A 22,955-nucleotide genomic window follows, 5' to 3' on the forward strand; every position below is an offset into this window, starting at 1 on the left:
AACGCTGACAAAATGTGAAGAAGGGGTTCATATTAGGTAACAAATTGATATAGTGCAATATATAATCATAGATTTAGAGCTTCTAGTACAATTTATTTATTTTATAGATGAGAAAACAGAGGGAAAAGTCATATGGGTTATAAGATGCAGAACTGAGATTCAAATCTACTCCAAAGTTTGTATTCTTTGCATTATACTATACTACTACTCTTTACTACTTGCCAATAATCAGAATTAATAATTTACAATTTACATCATCATTAGGAGATGTAATAAAAGGAGAATTGTCATTGTTATTGTTATAAAGGAGAATTATTTTGGAGAGGTAGTATAGGAGGTGGCAGTGTTAAAAAAAAGACAAACCATCATTTAAATTTTTGAAACATTGTTTGACTCTCTACTGAAACAACTAGAGTTAGATCATGAACTAAATGGGGAAACCAGTCTCTTTTAGTTAGTTAGGACTTGACAAAAATGTGGGTCCCTAATAACAAATACTAATGATGTAGTAAGAAGAGGATTTTAAAATGCTCTGATTTAGCAAACTCCCTCTCCTAATACAGATCAGTGCCTTCTCTAACAGGGAGTCTAAGGGAGTTACCTAGAGCACTGGGAGATTAAATAATTTAGCCAGGGTCACACAGCCTATACAGATATATCTATAGATTTATAAATCTATAGATCTATAGATGTATCTATCTATATCCCAGGTAGGATTTGAATTCAGTTCTTTCTTATTCGAGGGTTAGTTCTATCTGGTAGGCCACAGTCTATCTTTTTTAGTGCAATATTAAAACCAAATAGAGAAGTCATTTTGTTTTTACTGTTTGTGGGTATGGAGTTTTACTATCACAATAACTTGAAAGGAAGAAAAGTCTGTTCTAGGCAGCGGTTCTAGGCAGCATGTTCAATGCCATATGCCAATGGGCATTACCTAAAGTTCCTTGTTTCCTAAAACCTTTGGCAGGGAGCCTCTTCTAATCCCTCTAGTTGCTACTGCCATCCTCCCCAAATTGTCTTGCATTTTGCACATATTTTGTGCATATTTATATAGAAAAGTTAGAATGTCATTCCTTGAGAATAGAAATGTTTCATTTTGTCTTAGTATTCCTAGCCCTTAACATAGCACTGGGTGTACAATAGTTGTTTAATAAGTGCTGGTTGACTAATTATTTGACCATCCCATAAATTCCCTTGGCCTTCTCTCTTTCCACTGCAATTGTTCCAGGTTAGGCTTAGATTCTATTCCCTTCTCATACACTATGGAAGAAGGGAAGAGAATGCCCAGATCTGCAATATAAGACCACAAGAACTTCTGCCCATTAATACTGCTAAAATATCAAACTACTTGAACACATTTCATCTTTACCTTTGTATCCTCCATAACAAGGACTGTGTATGACTCTTTGGGATAGAGACTGCACCTGTGATTTCTTTTTTTTTTTTTTTTTTGCAAGGCAATGGGGCTTGGGCTTGCCCAAGGCCACACAGCTAATAATTACACAGGTAATAATTAAATGTCTGAGGCCAGGTTTAAACTCAGGTACTCCTGACTCCAGGGCCAGTGCTCTATCCACTGAGACACCTAGCTGCCCCGTGTGATTTCATTAGTTTAGAAAACTCCTGGTTGAGAAAGGTCTCTCTGACAAAGTAGGTTGGCACCTTCTCCATAATTTATAGTCTTAAAGAGTTGTCTAGAGAAAGGAGAAGTTATTTTCCTCACGTCATACATATATATATATATATATATATATATATATGTACATATATCAAGTGTGCATCAGACGTAGGACTTGGACTCAGGTCCTTCTCAATTGGAGGTCAGCTTTCTTGTCACTTTGCATTTAATAAATATTTGAAGATTGATTGATTGATGAACTTTGGCCAAAAGTTGGCTTCTTAGAATCTTGCCGGAGGGATCCTTCAAAACTCTTCTTTAGACTCTAATTTGGGTTTCTAACTCAAATGGAAAATTCATATTCCTTAGTAACATAATAATTTCCCATTCTATGCCTGCTTTTCCCCCCTTGAAAACTGAAAAATCAAAGTTAATCAAATCAAATTAAAGGATAAGGAAGAAACACAAGGTAGGCACAAGCAGTTTATAAATTAGTACAAATGAAGAATTAAAAGGTAAAAGCTTCAGTATTATGAGAGATTTATGACCAAGGTGGAGGGGGGGGGAATGAAAGTGAAGCAATGGATTCCATTGGAATACTCCTTTGGTCTCCATGCAATGTCAAGAGAACTAGAGGCTCTAAGAATGGTGAGTGGATACTCTTTAGAGGATTATAGACATGGTCAAGGAATGAATAAGTTGTGTCCTGCATTGATTGGAATGAGTGCCCATAGCGATGATATCATAACTCCTCTGAAGTATCTAAGTTTTCAAAAGCTGAAAAAAGGGGCTGACCCCCTAAATCTAAAGCAAAGTCATTATCCTTGGGTTTCACTCTATCTCATCATTAACCAAAACCTATATTTCCCTGCATTATCCTTCATCTTATTCACCAGACAAGGCCTTTTTAATCAGTTCCAAAAATCAATTTTACTCTTAAGGATGAATATTTGTCACCATCAAAGATTTTTTGAAAAAAAAAGTAAGACTATAAAGGTAGTTGCAGAAGAAGAGTGCCCCAACTATTTGGAACATCATTAGAATAAATGTATAATCTCTTAAGCAAAGATGTTGAAATAGGCATTCATATTGGCAGTATAAGTTCTGATATATTTCTTTTTGAAACAAGAGCCATGTTGCTTTAGACATTTTGAATAGCTCAACAAAAGTCATATTGATACTTTTTTTGTCTTAAAGCAAATATGGCATAGCAGAAGTACAGATTTTCTGAGTTAGAAGGGATTTGAGAGTCCATCCAATCTTAGATATACTTTTACAGATTTCCTACATTTCCAAATATATGAGCAAGAAATTTCATGATGCATTTCAACCTAAACACAGATCATACATTTGCAGCTTCCATTAGTGCTCTGCAGGGGACCCATCCATCTTCCTTGGGGCTTCTAGTTCTTCAGCCACTGGATAGATACTCATAGCCACATCAATGGAGTTCACAATTCATCCATGCATCTCACTTTGTGACCAACCTATCCTCATCACCACCCCCACATCATCAATCTCCCAGATGACATAACTCATGCTGTTTCTTCACCAGCTTTTTCTTTTATAATGCTTTTGTAGCTCTTCTCACTTTCCTCAAAGCCTCAGCTCTCACAGAAACCCTTAGGGGTCAAAACTGGGGGAGGAGACAACCTTCCCTTTTAAATAATTTATAGCTTTAGAAATGGAAGAATGAAATTAGATTTTTTTTTGTAAGGCAAACGGGGTTAAGTGGCTTGCCCAAGGCCTCACAGCTAGGTAATTATTAAGTGTCTGAGGCTGGATTTGAACTCAGGTACTTCTGATTCCAGGGCTGGTGCTTTATCCACTAAGCCACCTAGCCCCCCCCAATTAGATTTTTAAAAAAGTAGAAACAATTTAGGGTAAATTGAACCCTGAGGCAATCTTCCAAGCGGTGTAAAGTTGGTATACCTACTGGTGGTTGAGTCCATGGCCCCGAAATATCTTTTTCCATACTGTATGAATCTTTTCACTTTTTTTTTATTACCTATAACTTCCTGTTTGAATTAAGAAGGATCTCTTTTTAACAACACAAACATTTCCTAAGTGTTGAAAGGCTTATAAAGAATAAATATTTATTGAGGTCCTATGGGGTGCAAATAGCTAACACTTTAATGTGAATTAGTTCAAAGAATAGCTTTCTTCCTTATCAAACTGAGGCATCCTTTGCCTAAAGGAAAAGAAAAATAGATAACAAAAGGGAAGATGCTAATTTTCCACTAGGTGCCTTTGTTGATGGGTGGAACAAGCCAGTTTTTGGGGTACCATGGAGTAGGTACCATTGAATAGATACTCAGGAGCAGGATTGGGGTTGCATGGGGGTCACTGAATGCCAGAGGCCTGGGAAGAACTCTAAGGAATTTGGGAAGATTGTAGAAAGGGAGGGGGAAGGGGGCCAAAGAGAAATTTTGCCAATTTCAGAATTTTGCCTCATACTGGACTTGTAGCCCAGAAAGGAGAAGTTAATTCTGTTCCTCTTCAGTCTCCTTCCTGAACCAAGCTGCCCTTTGATCACTAAACACATGTTCATATTCATTAATACTGTTGTTTGGTCCCATTGTGGGTTAAATAAGCATTTATGAAATGGCCATGGAAATCTAATAAATTATACGTTTTATGAGAAAACTACTTTCCAGGTTCTAAGCAGCTGACTTAGAAACTTCTGAAATCCAAATCATTCCTAAGTTGGAGACTGTCTATAGACTACTTCTGTGTCTTTTAGGTTCACTTGACAAGTTGTTAGGTTTAAAACTATGCTTAATGACAACAGTTATTAATGCTTTAAATATTTATATGATATAATAAAGATATTCCATTCATGGAAGTTCATGGCTTAATTGTTATGGGGGAACTTGCAATGCTTTATAAATGGCAGTTAGATTCCTAGTCTTTCTCACCAAAAAAACAAAACAAAGCCAGTCATTATTTAATCAGTAATATACTCGAGTTATAGAAATTAACATAAAATCAATCAACATTTATTGAGGCCTCATGGAGTGCAAGATGCCCTAGGTATAATAATGGCACCATAAAGAATAGTGTGCTATGGTGAAGTGTGTCAGGAAATAATAACCTGAATTCAAATTCCCCTCTCCCCTCCCTTTTTTTTTTTAGATTTTTTTCAAGGCAATGGGGTTAAAATGGCTTGCCCAAGGCCACACGGCTAGGTAATTAAGTGTCTGAGGTTGGATTTGAACACAGGTACTCCTGACTCCAAGGCAGGTGCTCTATCCACTGCTCCCGCTACCTAGCCGCCCCTCTCCCCTCCCTTTTGCCCCCAGGCAGTGTGGTATGGTAGAAAGACTGAAGATTCTAAGTCACAGGTTCAGATTTTAAATTCTACTTCTGATATCTGTATGGCTTTGGGAAAAATCCCTTAACCTTTCTCTGAGTCACAGTTTTCTCATCTGTAAAATGGAGGGATGGGTAGGAGAGTGGATTAGATGGTCTTTGAAGTCTCTTTCAGTCCTTTCAGATCTACGAATCCTATGATTTATAAAATGGATATAATGAATTAAGAGAATTTCTGGCTTAATTTACTTAAGTTGAGCAGAAAATAATTTGATTTTTACTTAAATGTGTGAAGGGTCTGGGGGTTGGAGGGGATGGCCTAGTGGTGTAGAGAGAAGGAAACCTAAAGATAGTTTTCCAGGTATAGCTTCAATATTTAATTTCCTAAAACTCTAGTTAAGTTTCTTAAAAGCTATCTGAATCAATATTGTTTAGACAACAATGAATTTTGTTTTTTGGTGTTGTTAAAGGCTGTTCTGTGGTTGCAAGAATAGTATATTAAGACCTTTTCTGAAGGTCAAAGAGAAAAAAAGAACCCAAAATAAAAACCCAGATATAATCTAACAACTTGGGGAGAAATAAAACTAAGACTGCAACAGAAATTAAGTAGTGAAAAATGTGCATCTGGACCCATGTCTTAAATGTTATACAGACCCCAAACCACAAAGTTAATTAGCAATTATTTGACTTGAAACAAAACACACCTTGCTTCTTTGAGGAAAAATACAGCAAATACTAGTGATACTACCTAGCATTTCCAGAGAGCTTTAAGGTTTACAAGAGTAGTTAGCATAGGAGTAAGGAAGACTCATCTTCCTGAGTACAAATTTGGCCTCAGATACTTATTAGTTGAGTGACTCTGGACATGTTTGACTCAGTTTCCTCATTTATAAAATGATCTGGAGAAAGAAATGGCAAATTATGCCAGTATCTTTGATATTAAAGCCCCCTAAAGGGGTCACAAAGAGTTGGACCCAACTGTACAGTAACAACAAATTAAGGTTAATAAAAGTACTCTACATGTTATTTTATCTGATCATTACAGTAGCCCTTCAGGATAGGTGCTCATTTATAAAGAAACTGAGGCTGATCCAGGGAAAGAGACCTGGTTAGTGTTACCCAATTAGTAAGTGTTCAAAGTAGGATTTGAATTCAGTGTTTCCCTGACTCTTGGTTCAAACCACTTGTGGCCTGGTTACCTCAAGAATAAATAATGAAAGAGAAATTTCTTCTCCAGCTTAGAAGTCACCCATTGCTTGTCTCAGGACCCATACACTGAGAAGACAATTGAGTAATTTGTGGTATCATATGCCTTTTCAAAGAGAGTCATCTTGAATAAAAATAAAAATCAGGAAATAGCCTGGTTAGGGTCTATGAGAAGCTTAGATTTTATAGGGCTGTGTCTTTTTTCCCCTCTCCTTCATAAAATGTTTTTATTTTAGAGAGTCTATAGGTACATAAAGCTTAGAAAGATGTTTTAGAAAGTTTACTCCATTCAGGTTATGTTGAACATTTATTTACACCTGAGAAGACTTTGGCGGCTGCTGCTGCCCTCAGAGGACAATTGGAACCTCTTCTACAACTGTCCAGCTTCTACTTGATGAGGAACCATCATCAAGCCTGTTAGAGCACTGGATTTAGTGTAAGGAGAGACTTGAATTCTAATCCTACCCTCAGACTTCTAATAGCTCTGTGACCTTCAGAAAGTCACTTAATCTCTTTGGTTCACCTCCCTCATGGGGTTGTTGTGAGAATCAAATGAGATTTTATATATATCTATGTATTTGTGTACATATATATTTACATGTGTGCACATACATAAACACAATAAATAGAGCACTAGTCTAGGAACACTCATCTTCATGATACAACCAGTGTGACCCTGGACAAGTCACTTGTTCCTCATCTCTAAAATGAGCTAGAGAAGGAAATGGTACACCACTTCAGTATCTTTGCCAAGAAAATTCCAAATGAAGTCATAAAAAGTTGGACATAACTGACAAACAAATGTGTGTAGGGCCCCTAGTTGATACAGTGTTAAATGACCATTCCTGGAGTTAGGAGGACCTGAGTTCAAATTCAACCTCAGACATTTATTAGCTATATGACCTTGGGCAAGTCACTTAACTTTGCCTCCAAAACAATCAACAAACAACAAATGTGTGTGCATGTACACACACATAAACATACTTACATACATACATTGCTCTGTAAACCTCACAATAACTAAGTGCAAGTTAACTATTATTATCATTGGTGTCAGGAAGTTCTTTCCCCCTTCACTTTGAACTGAAATCTGCATCTCTCTATCCCCTTAGTTAAGAACACATTACTCTTAGTTCTTCCATCATTTGGGGTCAAGCAGAATAACTATTATGTGGCATAATAGATAAAGCACTAGACCTGGAGTCAGAAAGACTTGAGCTCAAACTCAGATTTGGATACTAATTGTGTGATTCTGTCTAAGTTTCCTCATCTCTAAAATGAGCCAGAGAAGAAAATGGCAATAGAACAACAATGGAAATACTATTGCAGCCCATCAAAAACACCAAAGAGCTATGGAGTTCCCTTGAAATCTCTTCTTTTCCAAGTTAAACATACTCAGCTCTTTCAGCTGATCTTTGTACATAACCTGACGTCCAGTCCTCTCCCCATTTTGGCAGCTCACTTTCACATTATTTCTAGCCCATCAATATCCCTCCCCAGGGGTGGTAGTCAGAATCCAACACAGTACTCAAGGTGGTGTGATCAAAGCAAAATATGGCATAGTTATCACCTTCCTTCTCTTCACTTTGGATGCCATGACACACTGTTGATTGATTTGACCTACCATTCACTAACAACACAACTACTTGTGCCTTCCCCATCCTTTACTGCTTTTCTGTTCTCAACTTCCCTATAATATTTCATTTTATTAGATCTGATCCAACATTTTAGTCCTTACAGATCTGGGGGACATTTATCTCACTTCTCTTTTCTTCTATTTATTTGTAAGCTCTTTTAGAGCTTACATGTACCCAGAGCTTACCATACTATCTTACCAGCGTAAAACCTTAAAAAATGTTTGTTGAATGAATGCTCTTTGGCTAACAATATGAAACCAAGTTTGACATTGTTTTATTTCTGGTGTTCTTTGACTTGGTTTTGTTTTTGCATTCGATTTCTAAATTCTTGGATAGTATAATTATAATAATTAGCAAAACTCCTTCCTAGAAGTGGTTAAAGGTTGAAGGGCATGGGACTGTGAGTATGAAAAAATGAGTCACTCAGGAAGATCCCAAGTACAGTTATCTCAAATAACCAGGACAGAAGGTTAATTATCATGGCCTAACTCTATTGGTAATCAAAGGCTCAAACCCACTATTCTTGCCTAGCATTCATGTGAACTGAAACTACAGTGTCAAGGTTATATTTATTACCAGTCTGGCAGAAAGAATGAAGGGGAAGTAAGTAAATTATATAATGAAAAAACAATTCCCATGACATGAGATTGACTTCTTGGTTTTCACAAGCTCAATTATATTTTCTTCTCCTTTTTTTTTTAGGTTTTTTTTTCTTTTTTTGGCAAGACAAATGGGGTTAAGTGGCTTGCCCAAGGCCACACAGCTAGGTGATTATTAAGTGTTTGAGGCTGGATTTGAACTCAGGTACTTCTGACTCCAGGGCCGGTGCTCTATTCACTGAGCCACCTAGCCGCCCCTATGTTTTCTTCTTTAGAACTACAGACTTTTCTACATTTGGTGACAATTCTTCTATCAGCTAAAAGAAGAAAATGAACAGTGTTGGGAGGGTCTGAAGAAAGTGAACACAATCTTCTAAGTAATATCCTACTTGGCTTAAATCCTAGAGATTAAAGAAAGAGGAATAGGACCTGTATATACAAAAATATTTATAGTAGCCCCAAACTGGAAATTAAGGGTATGCCCTCCTATTGGGGATTAGCTAAATATAAGAAATGACAATTTCAGAGGAAATTGAGTCAAATTCAATGAACTGACAGTAAGAAAAACAAGAACAATTTATACAATGACAAAATTATAGAGAAAAACATTGATAAGATGAAGTGATAAGGGAAAGACAACCAGTATGGTGAAGGGGCTTGGGTCTAGGTCCTACAAGATTGTTTGAAGATGGTGGGGACCAGGGAAAGGGGAGAAAATGCAATAATCATCTTCAAGTTTTTGAAGCCATGAAGAAGAGGGATTGAATGTGATCTATTTGGTAGAACCAGAGGCAGTTGGTGAAGCTGCAAAAGTACAACTATAGACAATGTCAGGAAAAAGAACTAATAATTAGAGCTGCTAAAAGTAATGGGCTTCTTTGAGGGGGTGATGATTTTTCCCTCAATGGTGATCTTCAAGCAGAATCTGGGTGACCACTTGTTGGTTATATCATAGCAAGGATTCCTTTGGTGTATACTAAGAACTAGATAGCTGCTGAGGCCCCTCAAATTCTTTGATTCTATGATTTCTTTCTCATGCCACTGACTTTCTCAGTTTATTTTCCCTAACTTTTAGGAAGCAAATTGCTAAGCACCTTGACAGCCAGCACACCACCATATATCATAATAAGCAATTATTGATCAGGGAGACACATTTTTATGACATTTTGGGAGTAACTGAATTATATGCAGTGATGTGTTTGAATTTTAATTGTTTACCAGTTCACTGGGAGTAAAATATGGAGTAATAAAACAGATGATACCATATTCCCTGGCATCCTAGCTCTCCTTGAATGTGACCTTGTTTTAAAATTGCCTTAATCATCCAGGATGAAAGACAGAAAGTTGAGGGGATTTTATGATGGTTGCCCATAATAAAATGTTTCATAGTCACTGGAGATAATACACCAAGAATAAACAGTATGTAAACACATTTAATTACTTACGAAGTCAACCTTTGCTTAGACACCAGTTAATCACTTTTTGGTCCATTTGTAGAAAATGGCAAAGGGAATAACTGTATTTAAAATATTAAAAGATGTCATCTAAAATTCATCTGTAATAAAACAATTAAAAATGAAGTAACGGATGTGAAGAGATAAACTGGTAATTATTTCATGGTACAGGTCATTAGAACAATGGTTCCTATTCTCATTTTCAAAATTCACACTGAACTGATTACTATTATTTATGTAGCATGGATAACATAATAAATGCTGTACAAGGAATAAAAAAGTATACTCTTTGCCCACAGGACTTCCAATCTAAGTTAAATAAACATTCAAAGCATAAAAGTATATCATCCAAAAAGGATACCAGATATTTCCATGTTTGTAGATTAAGATCCCTTCTTTTCCCTCCTTTTTCTTGTTATTGAGGAGAGTACTGACTTGAGATTCAGAGAACATAGATTCAAATCCTGCCTCTCACAAGTACAAGCTGAGTGACCTTAGGCAAGGTCCCTACCTCTCTGAGCAGCCTCAGCTGTTTCCTCTAAAAATTTCAGGGGGGTTGAACTAGGTGGCCTGTAAAGTCTCCTCCTGTCCAGATCTCCAATCTCATAAGCCCTCCTTTCTCCCCACATCATTCAACAGATTTAAAAGATGACATGAGCCCTCTTCTCTAGAAGTTACCTTATATGGATATTTTTATATAATTTTCTGTGACCATTTTGTTTCCCTCCTTGACTTCATTCATGTTTATATCTTTGTCTTTGAAACCTTCACACATATGAGTTCTTTCTTCCATGACTTTGGCTACTCCTTTCCCTCTCCTTATAGTACAGGGGGGTATAATGATGTGGTATAATGAAAAGGCACCAGAAGATAAATTCCACTTCTTCAGTTTATTGCCTGTGTGACCTTGTACATCACTTAAGATCTCCAGGCCTCAGTTTCCTCATCTGTAAAATTGAGAGGTTGATATTTAAAGTCCTTTCCAAAAATGTAATACCATGATCATCACCATTTGTTCTGTAGGGTCTAGTAAGGATTATCATCAGGTGCTTAATAAATGCTTGTTGAATTGAAGGACAAATTGATTATAAAAGTCACAAAAGCCTCTCTTCTAAGAATGAGCTGAGCTCATTTTATTGGTTAGCAAAATGCAAAAAATAAAGGACTGCTTCATAATAATATCAAAGAATTCTATTAATAAGAAAATAAGTGTGGGAGGCCATCAATTAATATGTAGCTGTCTGATGTTAGGTAACAGGCAAATATGCTCTTGAGGATAAAATGGATTCCTAGAGTATAAATTATTAGTCATACAATTGATGACATGTCCTTTTGCTTAAATGTGACAAATTCCCTATGAAAGTAATCTGATACAGCAATCCCTGGTACATCTTTTGAAGTCTTTTGACATCTTCAGAATATTTTCTTGCCTTGGCTTTATTCCATGAACATTCTATTCATGCCTGTACAATCAAACCTCCTCCAGGGTATTTGATGAAAAGACATCCTCTGCCCCATTGAACATGGGATCTTCTTTTCTTGAGGTTTATCTAGTTTGTGGGTCTAATTTAAAAATTGCTTATTAGGGAAGGACAGTTTAATCATGTTTCATGCTGGGGAACTAACAGAATTGATGCCAACATCTGCTATGCCGTGGTATTGCTTCTTCCTTTTGCTGTGGATAGAATGATAGGTCTTGGATTGGGGAAAACTTAAATCCTGCTTCTAGTGTTTAGATGGGTGACCAAAGATGAGTCACTTAACCTCTCTGATTTAGTTTCTTTATTTGTAAAATGGAAATGATAAAATCTATGTTTTCATGTTGTTCTAATCATGAGATGCTATATGAATGTTGGTTATTATTTTTATCTCATTCTCATTTTGTTTAATGGCCTTCAGATAGAAATAAGTCCTGGGGCAAGTCACTTTGCTTATATAGACTACCACATGTGTGTATGAGTGTGTAAAATAGCAGCTTTTGAAAACTGAAAAAAAGCATTACCATTGTTTATCATTGTTACTGTTATAGAGAAAAAATCATTTTTCTAATCTTTTAAAGATATCAGAAAATATGGCTAACATTTAAATGGCACTTTAAAGTTTTTTTTTCATTTTAAAGAAATTTTTATTATAGCTCAGTGATCAGTATAAATAACTAAAAGCAAATATTTAAGTGACAATCCTTTAGTTTCTTAAGAAGTTTTCCAAAGCAATCTTCTGAAATATTTTTAATACAATTAACAGAATTTCAAAGCACTTCATACTGCAAATCAGATTTTTGATGACCAATTTTTTTTTAGTTTTTTTTTTTTTTGCAAGGCAAGGGGGTTAAGTGGCTTGCCCAAGGCCACACGGCTAGGTAATTATTAAGTGTCTGAGCTTGGATTTGAACTCCGGTACTCCTGACTCCAAGGCCAGTGCTCTATCCACTGCGCCACCTAGCTGCCCCTTTGATGACCAATTTTAAAGTGTTGAGTATTTTTTCTCATATTATTTGTCAAACAAAAGAAATATCTCCAATAAGGCAGAAAAGAGTAACTATGGGATGGGATTCTTTAAGAAATATTAATTTGGTTGAAAAGTTTATTCTTAATAACCTGAGACATCAATCCATGGATAGCTTCTATGGTGGTTTTACAGCTGTCTCTTGTTGCTTTAGCAAGTTTGTCTTCTGATTTTCGGTCATGTGTTTCCAAACCCAACATGAAACTCTCTCTTCCAAGCTGGGCTTCTGACTGTTCTAGTTTTTCAGATAAATCAAAGACTTGTCCAGTGGTATAGTCCGCATTTGTAAGTAAGCTGGAAGAACTCAGAGTATTTACCCAATATTTGTTCCACAGAAGTTCAAGCAATTTACAATCCAAAGATGACTTAAAGTATGAGACTTCCAAAGCATAGTACTGTTTGCAGTGTACTCCTAAGTCTTCTATCTTATTAAATGGAATCTTCATCTAGTGGTTTGTAGCCCTTTGGATAGGTCCTAAAGGCACCAAGATTCACTTTTCCTGCAGATATTGTTCTCGTTGGATCACTAACTACTGCTACAAATGGTTCTCGAAACTGCTGATTGAGCGTCTGGGTATTAACATCAATCACAGAGAGCCAACAACCATAGCCAGGGTGACTGTGATACCAGGCAATTGCATTTTCAAGTCGACCCACCTGTTTTGCATTTTCTATATATGCCGCCATATATTCATATGCAGCAGCTTGGGCATTAACTCGAGTTTCCATGCCCTCTACTGGCAAAGCAAAATTGTCCATAATGATCATGGTTTCACCATCCACTTTCCCGAGCATCAAACCCATCACTTCCAAGTTGCCTCCTGATCTAGCATGCATCACCATTTTCAGCAGGGCTAAGGCTGAGATCTTGCAGTACTTTAAGTAACGGTGATCCTTGGTCCAGGGCTTGGCCGCCGGGATCTCCTGCTGCTGCTGCCTGTCGTACTTGTACATCTGGTCGATGCTCTGCGCCTCCCGCACGTTGTTGGCCGGCTCCCAGCTCTCCCCGCCCCCCTCGCCGCGCCCCTGCCGCAATGCCAGCCTCCGTCTGCCATGGCGCCGGGCACTGCTGGGGAGCAGGAAGGGGGCGTCGCGCCCTCGCCCGCCGGAGGCCAGCGGAAGCGACCGATACTTTCAAATTTTGTTTTTGTTTTTGTTTTTTAGGTTTTTGCAAGGCAAATGGGGTTAAGTGGCTTGCCCAAGGCCACACAGCTGGGTAATTATTAAGTGTCTGAGACCGGATTTGAACCCGGGTACTCCTGACTCCAGGGCCGGTGCCTTATCCACTGCGCCACCTAGCCGCCCCGCTTTCAAGTTTAATGGAAGCTTTTACACATATTAGCTCATTTGACCCTGGCAACAACCCGAATAAAGTAGATACTATGATAATCCTCATTTTGCAGATGAGAAAACTGAGAATGAAGGAGGGGATGTGACTTTCCCAGAGGCAAATGGCTAGTAAATGTCTGAGGCAAGGTGCAAACTTAAATTTTCCTGAAACTAGATGAGGCAGTCAGGTGGTATAGTGGGTAGAGTGCCAGGCCCGAAGTCAGGAAGGCCTGAGTTCAAATCCAGCCTCGGATACTTACTAACCAAGTGTCCTGGCTAAGTTACTCAGTCCTGTTTGCCTCAGGTTTTTCAACTGTAAAATAAGCTAGAAAAGGAATGATAAACCAATCCCATATCTTTGCCAAGAAAAATCCCAAATGGGGTCACAGTCAGATGCAATTGAACGAAAAAAATATTATGCCGCCCATCTCCCTCCACTTCCTTTCTTCTCACTCTTCTATATCAATCTTCTGACCTCATCATTCAACTTGTTCTCTCCACAGTTACCAGTGATCTTTTAAATGTCCACATGTAATGACCCTTTTTTATTCCTTATCCTTTCTGATATTTCCGACTTCACTGTGCATCAATTCCTCTTGGATACTTTCTCCTCTCCAGGATTTTGTGAGACTATTTCCTAGTCCTCCTTCTATCTGACTGCTACTTCTTTCACTCTTCTTTTCTGGTCATTTACCCAAGACACGTTCAATAGCAAGAAAACTTTGTCTTGAACCTACTTCTCTTCTCCCTCAATACTATTTCAATTGATGATTTCATCAGTTCTCCATGTTGGTGGTTGAAAGAGGACCAAAAAATGTTATCACTATTTTGGAGTCAATTTAGAGTGTGTCTGACTGTGGCTGATCAGACTAATATGAATTCGGAATGCTCTGCCACAGGTCAGGCACAAATAATCCATATTAACATATGGAGAGATGTCTCTAAATTTGTACATCTCACATTTATTATGACCTACTGCAGCTTCATTTCACTCACTGAGCACAGTGCCTTCTTTGATGAGAGCATGCCATGTTGGGCAGTCCTTTGCCAGGGTCTCCCATGATATGAAGTTCTTTGGAGACCTTAAGAGTGTTCTTGTATCACTTCTATCCTTCATGTGAGTGCACACCTTTTGTAAGTTCTCTGCCAAATAGTCTTTAAGGCAATGGCATTTCAACAATTACCATAGGCTTAATGGTATGTTGGTAATAGTTTAATGGTAATGTTGCTTGTTGATTAATAGATTTAGTCCTAGTCTCTTTAATGAAATATAGTTACTGTCACCAAGTACCTCTTGGATAACTTGAAATGGATATCCTAAGGGTGTAAAAGTATCAACATTACAGTGCATCCCTTGTCGACTCATTGAAAGCATCCTTGGTATGATGCCAGGAACAGACATGACAATGAGATGATACATATTTTATCCTGAACCTGATGAGTTTGTTCTATTCTTCTAGGCCTCTATATTGAAATACAGATTTCATTCCATGGAGTTTTATTGTTGTTGTTCAGTTGTTACAATCATATTAACTCTTGGTGATACCACTTAGGGTTTTCTTGGCAAAGGTACTAAGTGGCAAATATGAGGAAACTGAGGCAAACGGGGTGAAGTGACTTATCCAGGCTGATATAGCTAGTAAATATCTGAGGCTGGATTTGACCATAAGTCTTTCTGACTCCTGGCCCAGCTCTCTATCCCACTGTACCACCTAGATGATGTTGGCTTGGTAGTTAGGAGGTTTGGCAAGGTAACTTCTCTGAAAACTGTTGTTCTTAAGTTGTAATGGATTACTGTTATTTTTATCTCATTCTCATTTTGAGCAACAATTCATGACTTTGGACAATTTTGAGCAACAATTCATTCTGTGATGATACTTTTGGCTAGTTCAGTTTTACAGTTTACTGGTTAAGCTCTTCAGGATCTTTTTTAAAAAACATATACTAGATTGCTTTGATCATTTATAATAATGTAATTTTTACCTAATTTATTCCAGTGATCCACCATGCTATTTCTTAACAGTTTTCATCGTTTCTCTTTATGTCCTTGAGCTCTTTTTGGTAGTTTGGTGTGACACTGAATAAATAAGTTAATTAAAATAATTAAATTAAAATAAAATAAATTAGAATGATTGTTTTTATTATATTGGCTCAGCCTACCCATGAACAATTACTATTTCAGACCTGACTTTATTTGTGTCAAAGTGTTTTTAGTTGTGTTCATATAATTCCTGGATTTGTCCTGGCAGGTAGATTTCCAGTATTTTATATTGTCTACATTTATTTTAAATGACAATTTTCTATCTAGGTCTTGTGACTGGACTTTGTTGGTAATATATATGGAAATATTAATGGTATATGTGAATTTATTTTGTAATTTTGCTAAATTTTAGGAACTTTTCTAAAATTAATAATTTCAAGTATTTTTAGTTGATTCTCTAGGATTTTCCAATTATAATATATTATGTGCAAAAAGTGATCATTTTATTTCCTCATTACCTATTCTAATTCCTTTAATTACTTTTCTAATTTCTATAGTTAACATTTTGTGTACAATATTGAATAATTGCTTCATATCTGATTGTACTGAGAAAGTGTTTAGTTTATCCCCATTACAGTTAATATTTGCTGATAGTTTTAGATAAATATTATTTATCATTTTAAGCTAAGCTCCATTTATTCCTATGATCTGTGTTTTTAACAAGAAGATGTGAATTTTATCAAAGGCATTTATTGAAATAATCAAATGATTTCTATTTTTTGCTATTGATATGGTCAATTAGGATGATAGTTTTCCTAATATTGAACCAACCGAGTTTTCCTCAAATTAGTCCTACCTGGTCATAGTGTATGATCCTTGTGATTTAATGCTTAATTTAATTTAACTCTTTGCTGATATTTTATTTAAAATTTTTGCATCAATATTCATTAGGAAAATTGATCTATAATTTTCTTTTTCTGTTTTGACTCTCTCTGGTTTAGGGAGCATATTTGTGTCATAGATGTAATTGTAAGACTCCTTTTTCATCCATTTTTTTCCAAATAGTTCATATAGTTTTGGAGAAAACTATTCTTTAAATATTTGGTAGAATTCACTTGTGAATCTATCTGATCTTAGGATCAAATTTTTTTCTTAGGAATTTTATTAAGTTTAATATCTTTTTCTGAGATTGGATTACTTAAGTATTTTATTTTTTCTTCTACTAATCTTCTGTATTTTTGTATTCTTATATTTTTGTAGATATTCATCCATTTCATTTAAATTGTCTCATTTGTTGACATATAATTGGGCAAAATAACAATTGTCTTAATTTCCTCTTCATTGGTAATGAATTCATGCCTTTAGTTTTTTGATACTAATAATTTGGATTTCTTTCCTTTTTTTAAAAATCAAATTAATCAATAGTTTATCTATTTTATGGGTCTCTTCATAAAACCAGTTTCAATTTTTATTTATTAGTTCAATGGTTTTCTTACTTTAAATTTTATTAATCTCCCCCTTTGATTTTCATGATTTCCCACTTAGTGTTTAATTGGAGGTTTTTAATTTGTTCTTTTTTCTAGTTTTTTTAAGTTGCATGCCCAATTCATTGATTTGTTTTTTTTCTCTATTTTATCGATACAAGTATTAAAAATATAGATTTTTCTCCTAAGGTACTATTTTGGCTGCATCTGATTTTTTAAGGATTAGATAATTTAATTTCCAAGTAAATTTTAATCTTTCCATTATCCATCAATGAGTGTAATTTTTATTGCATTATGATCTGAAAAGGATGCATATACTATTTGTGCTTTTCTGCATTTAATTGTGATACATGTCCTAATACATGGTTATTTTTTTCTGTAGATGCCCTGTACTGCTGAGAAAAAGGTATATTCCTTTCTATTCCTGTTCAATTTTTTTTTTTACCAGAGACCTTCCATAATTAACTTTTCCAGAATTTTATTTATTTCTTTAACATCTTATTATTTATTTTTGGTTAGATTTATCTAGTTCTGAGAGGGGAAAACTGAGTCCAACTAGTATAGTTTCCTCCTATTACTTCCTTTAATTCATTCAACTTTTCCTTCAAAAATTTAGATGCTATACCATGCAGTGACATATATGTTAGGTATTGATATTGTCTACAGTACCTTTCAGAAAGATATATTTTCCTTCCTTATCTCTTAATTAGATCTATTTTTGTTTATTTTGTCTAAGATCATGATTGCTGCCTCTGCTTTCTTTGCTTCAGTTCAAGCATAATAAATTCTGTTCCAGCCCTTTATCTTTACCCTGTTTATATTTCTCTGCTTCAGATGTGTTCTTAGAAAAAGCATATTGTAGGGTTCTTCTCCAGTAACTTTTGATATCTGTATTTATTGTCTTTTAGAACATTAAAGATATCAAGATTCTGATATATATAATTCTCATCCCCAAGTTGTGTCTTGGTAGATGATATATTGTTATCTCTGTAGTAAAATATTGCAGTTTTTTCCCATTTCTTGAATTGTTTTTATTATTATTATTATTATCATCATCATTATCATCATTATTATTAGAGGCAACATGACAAAATGGTTAGAGAAAAACCTCAAAGCCAAAAGACAAGGGATCAAGGCCAACCATCTAGTTACTCTACTAAAGGCGTGATAAGTGATTAACAATTATTATTTCATTGGATGTTCATGACAATCCTGGGAAGGAAGTGCTAGTCAATCAATCAATAAACATTTATTGTGTTCCATTTGCCAAGCCCTATGCTAAGCAGCGGAGATACAAAAAGAAGTAAAAGACGGTCCCTGCCTAATGGAGCTCACAATCTAATGGGGAAGCCAACATGCAAAGAAATGTATACAAAGGCAGCTATATTCAGGATAAATAGGAAATAATTAAAATAAGGAAAGCACTGGAATTAGGAGGGGTTGGGAGAAGGTTTCCTGTAGTAGGTGGGATTTCAGTTGAAATTTAAAGGAAGTCAGGGAGGTTGTTTAAAGAGTGGAGGAGGGAAAGTGTTCCAGGGGCAGTCACAGAAAATGTCCAGACCAGAAAGACGAAAGTGTCTGGTTGTGGAACAATCAGGAAGTCATGCCATTGGTTCAGGGTAGCAGAGGTGAGGAAGGAGTAAGAACACTGGAAAGGTGGAGAGAGCTAGGAGCAGGGAGTCACTGAAGTTTGAGTGAGGGGGTGGAGGGTTTTTGTGTGTGTGTGTGTGTGTGTGTGTGTGTGTGTGTGTGACATGATCAGACCTGTGTTTTAGAACTAAATGGAACCACTTAACCCTATTGCCTTGCAAAAAACCTAAAAAAATAAAAAAAATAAAAAATAGAACTAAATGGAGGATGAATCTGAGAGGGGGAAAGTCTGAGGAAGGCAGACCCATTACCAAGATATTTCATTAATTCTGATGTGATGAGGTAATGAGGACCTGCCCTAGATTAGACCTGCTCTTAGATCCCCATCCTCCACTTAGCACAGCAACTGTCCGGCAGGCCCTCTTAAACCATTTTGTACATATAATCCAAGACAATTGATTGATTTAATTTAAGTGTATTCAGAGTTCCTCTTTGCCATGTAATATACATATGCCTCCTTGTTACTCCTTTATGTACATGCTCTGCCTCTATAGCAGGATCACTCTCGTTCCAGGGCCTTTATAAAAAGGTAAAATTATCTTGGTTGTGCTGATTATTCATAATTAGCTTGTTTTATTCTGAATGTTTCAGTTTTATTTTAATAATTTTTGTGCCTATGCCAAAGTGTGAGGAGGTGGGATCCTGAGGCAGGCCTGGGGCAATGGCCTTGCTTTCCCGCTTTAGAGGAAGGTAATATACATAAAGGGGCAACAAGGAGGCATATGCTAAGTTGCTAGTAAAGTGTTCTGGAAGTTCAGAGTGGAGTGAATGCAAGGGAAAAGGGTAAGGAGAAGGGTAAGAAGAGCAGAGTGGGTAATTCCTAGAAGAACTGGGACTTGAAGAATTGGGTCTTTATGTCTTAGACAAATATCTCCCTCAAGTCATAGAGCACAATCCTTAAGGCACAGGAATGTCAAGGCATGTATTCACTTGTATTCTATTCTCTTTCCAAGAGAATGTCAAAATATAGATTGCAAGGAGGAGAACAAGGAATAGAGTTGGCATTAGTAGAAGTAAAACTAGGCAAAGGGACAAATCTATACAGACCCTCCTTCCATCCTCAAAGCCTACTCACTCTTAAGAGGGAACCCAATCCTAGAATCCACAAACCAAAAGTTCAGAGATTTGCAAATTACCTTAGAGGGCAGCCTAAAAGTTTTTATCTTTCATTTTTAATCTTTAATGCTATCTTCTTGAAGATATGTAAATTCAGATAGAAATTGTTTCCTAAACCTTCATTAAGAAATATAGTAGGAATTGCTTCTTTGTATGATTACTTCATGATAACATTTTGGTGAAGGGTTTGACATTTGATTTTGATTGTAGCTAAACATAAATGTAATCCAAGTCCCAAAGTCTATTGGTATGAGATTCTTTCCTCATCAATGTATATCAATGCCTACATTTGGATGAGAGGAAGGGTGGAGCTGTAAGAAGTAGAAGAGAAGAGAGACCTAGTCTTTTCAGGTTCAGCTTAAGAGAAGATGCACAGCCTTTCCTCAGGTCAATGAAGGGAGAGAAAGATTCAGGAAAGAAGTCAATATATAGAACTTTTATTATGTCCATATCCACAGCATGTTATATTATAGAATGTAGGGAATTTTCCTTTTGGATGAGATCTGGAACTTTTTTTTCTTGTTCTAGTATAGTTATTTTACTTCTAAGATCACTCATTCAATATATATTTTTTAAAATTATATATGTTCTTATATTTTCTATTATATGTTCTTATATTTTCTGTTTTGCTAGTAATTTGGATAAATAGGCTTCTTTGCTTCTTGTTTTCTGTTCATTGTGGAGCCAGAATTTGGTAAGGAATCAAACCTTATATATTTGTATATAAAGTCTGGGGTTCCCTTTTTCCATTAAGAAATGGTGATTGGGGGGGCAGAGCCAAGATGGCGACATGAAGGGATCCAGTCTTAGGAGCTCTCTGATAAAAACTCATAAGCTAAGGACTCTAACTAAACTTTCGAGAGACAGAACCCACAAAGGGACACAGTGAGGCAGTTCTCCTACTCAAGGTAACCTGGAAAAGAGCAGAAAGGCTCTGCTCCCCAGGGTCGGAGGGGCGGCCCCCCGGAGGGGTGGCCCCCCAGAGGGGTGGCCCGCGAGAGCCAAAGAACTTCAGCATCCTGGAGGCAGCCCCAGGGCGCTGGGAGCCACAGCTCACAGCAGCGGGGGAATCTCCTGAGCTGCACCCCGGGGAACACCGGGCACAAAATGGGAGAACAGTGGGGGACCTCTGCCAGAGTGAGCACGTGGAGCCCAACCCTCAGGGCACACAGCCAGCAGCTTGGTCTTTGGGCAGCCTAGACCCGGAAACAGAAGCAGGCGGAGCCGGTAAGCAGGAGCCCCCAAGGCATGAGGCCATTGAGCTGAGGAAGGGGAGTGAAGAGAGAGAGTGCTGAGCTCTGTCCTCTGCCCCTGGAACAGGACTCTGGGGCTCTGACCACATTCAGATCCTGATCCCAGTCTAGGCCCCCACATAGAACAACAGGGCTCCCCCACCTCGGCCCATGGCAGAGGGGGGCGCTTATGTTCATTCACAGACCAGGAGGGAGGACAGAGCCTCACACACTGAGACCCTTGTGGGAGTGTCCCAAAAGCTCAGGAAGCACCCCAAAAAACAGGCTTAGGCTGGGAAAATGAACAAGCAAAGAAACAAGAGGAAGACCATTGAGAAATATTTTGCAAATGAGCCCAAGAAGGATCAAAATACTCAGTCTGAAGATGAGGAAGCACAAGCTCCTGTACCTAAAGACTCCAAGAAAAACAGAAATTGGGCTCAGGCTATGGTAGAGCTCAAAAAAGACTTTGAAAATCAAATGAGGGAGTTGGAAGAAAAACTGGGAAAAGAAAGGAGAGAGATGCAGGAAAAACATGAAAATGAAGTCAGCAGCTTAGAGATTGATGAATTTATCAGAAATCAGGAATCAATACTTCAAAACCAAAAAATTGAAAAATTAGAAGAAAATGTGAAATATCTCATTGAAAAAACAACTGATATGGAAAACAGACTTAGGAAAGATAATTTGAAAATTATTGGAATACCTGAAAGTCATGATCAGGAAAAGAGCCTTGATATCATTTTCAAAGAATTACTACAGGAAAATTGCCCTGATATTCTAGAAGCAGAGGGCAAAATAGGAATGGAGAGAATCCACCGATCCCCCAGAGAAAGAGATCCCAAAAAACCAACCCCTAGGAATATTATAGCCAAGTTCCAGAACTCCCAAGTCAAAGAGAGAATATTACAAGCAGCCAAAAGGACACAGTTCAGATATCGTGGAGCTGCAGTCAGGATCACACAGGACTTAGCAGCAGCTACATTGGAAGCTCGTAGGGCTTGGAATACAATATACTGGAAGGCAAGAGAGCTTAGAATGCAGCCAAGAATGAACTACCCAGCAAGGCTGAATGTCCTCTTCCAGGGAAAAAGATGGACTTTCAATGAACCAGGGGAATTTCAAATGTTCCTTTTGGAATGGCCAGAGCTGAACAGAAGGTTTGATCTTCAGATACAGGACTCAGGTGAAGCATGGAGATTGGAGGAGAGGGGGGAAATATGAGGGACTTAATGATGATGAACTGCATGTATTCTTGTACAGAAAAAAGACACTGATAATACTCATATGAACCTTCTCAGTTAATAGAGCAGGTAGAGAGAGCTTTTATAGTTGAAGCACAGGAGAAAGCTGAATTCGAAGATAAAATATGGTGTAAAAATGGAGTCAATAGAAAAAAAGGGAAATGGAATGGGAGAAAGAAAAAGGAGAGGGAATAGTCCAAGATATTTTACATAAGATTTTTTTATTACAATGAGCTATTGCAATGATACGGAAGGGGGGAGGCAAGGGGGAATGAGGGAAACTTTGCTCTCATCAGAGATGGCTAGGAGAGGAAACAGCAAATATGTTCAATGGGGTATAGACATCTGGAGTAAGAAGGAGAGAGGAGGAACAGGGGGAAGGGGTGGGGATGTGAATAAAGGAGGAGAGGATGGACCATGGGGGGAGAGTGGTCAGATATAACACATTTTCTTTTTTACTTCTTGCAAGGGGCTGGGATTGGAAGGTCTGTCCAGGACCATAGGGCCAGATGGATGCTAGGCCTAAGGGGTGGTATGGGGGCTCAGGGCCTCTTGGCCCCAGGACCAGGGATCTGTCTGCTGTGCCAC

General features: G+C 37.3%; 1 protein-coding gene and 1 pseudogene across 5 annotated transcripts in view; both read right to left on the reverse strand.

Annotated features, from left to right (window-relative positions):
* Window positions 1-22,955, reverse strand: part of DOCK8 (dedicator of cytokinesis 8) — a 306,811-nt gene that overhangs the window by 176,669 nt on the left and 107,187 nt on the right. The gene's annotated exons all lie outside the window — the stretch shown is intronic.
* Window positions 1,431-15,035, reverse strand: LOC141495046 (COP9 signalosome complex subunit 5 pseudogene; annotated as a pseudogene).

This window comes from Macrotis lagotis, chromosome 8 (genome assembly GCF_037893015.1).
Source record: "Macrotis lagotis isolate mMagLag1 chromosome 8, bilby.v1.9.chrom.fasta, whole genome shotgun sequence".
Classification (NCBI taxonomy): Eukaryota; Metazoa; Chordata; class Mammalia; order Peramelemorphia; family Peramelidae; genus Macrotis; species Macrotis lagotis.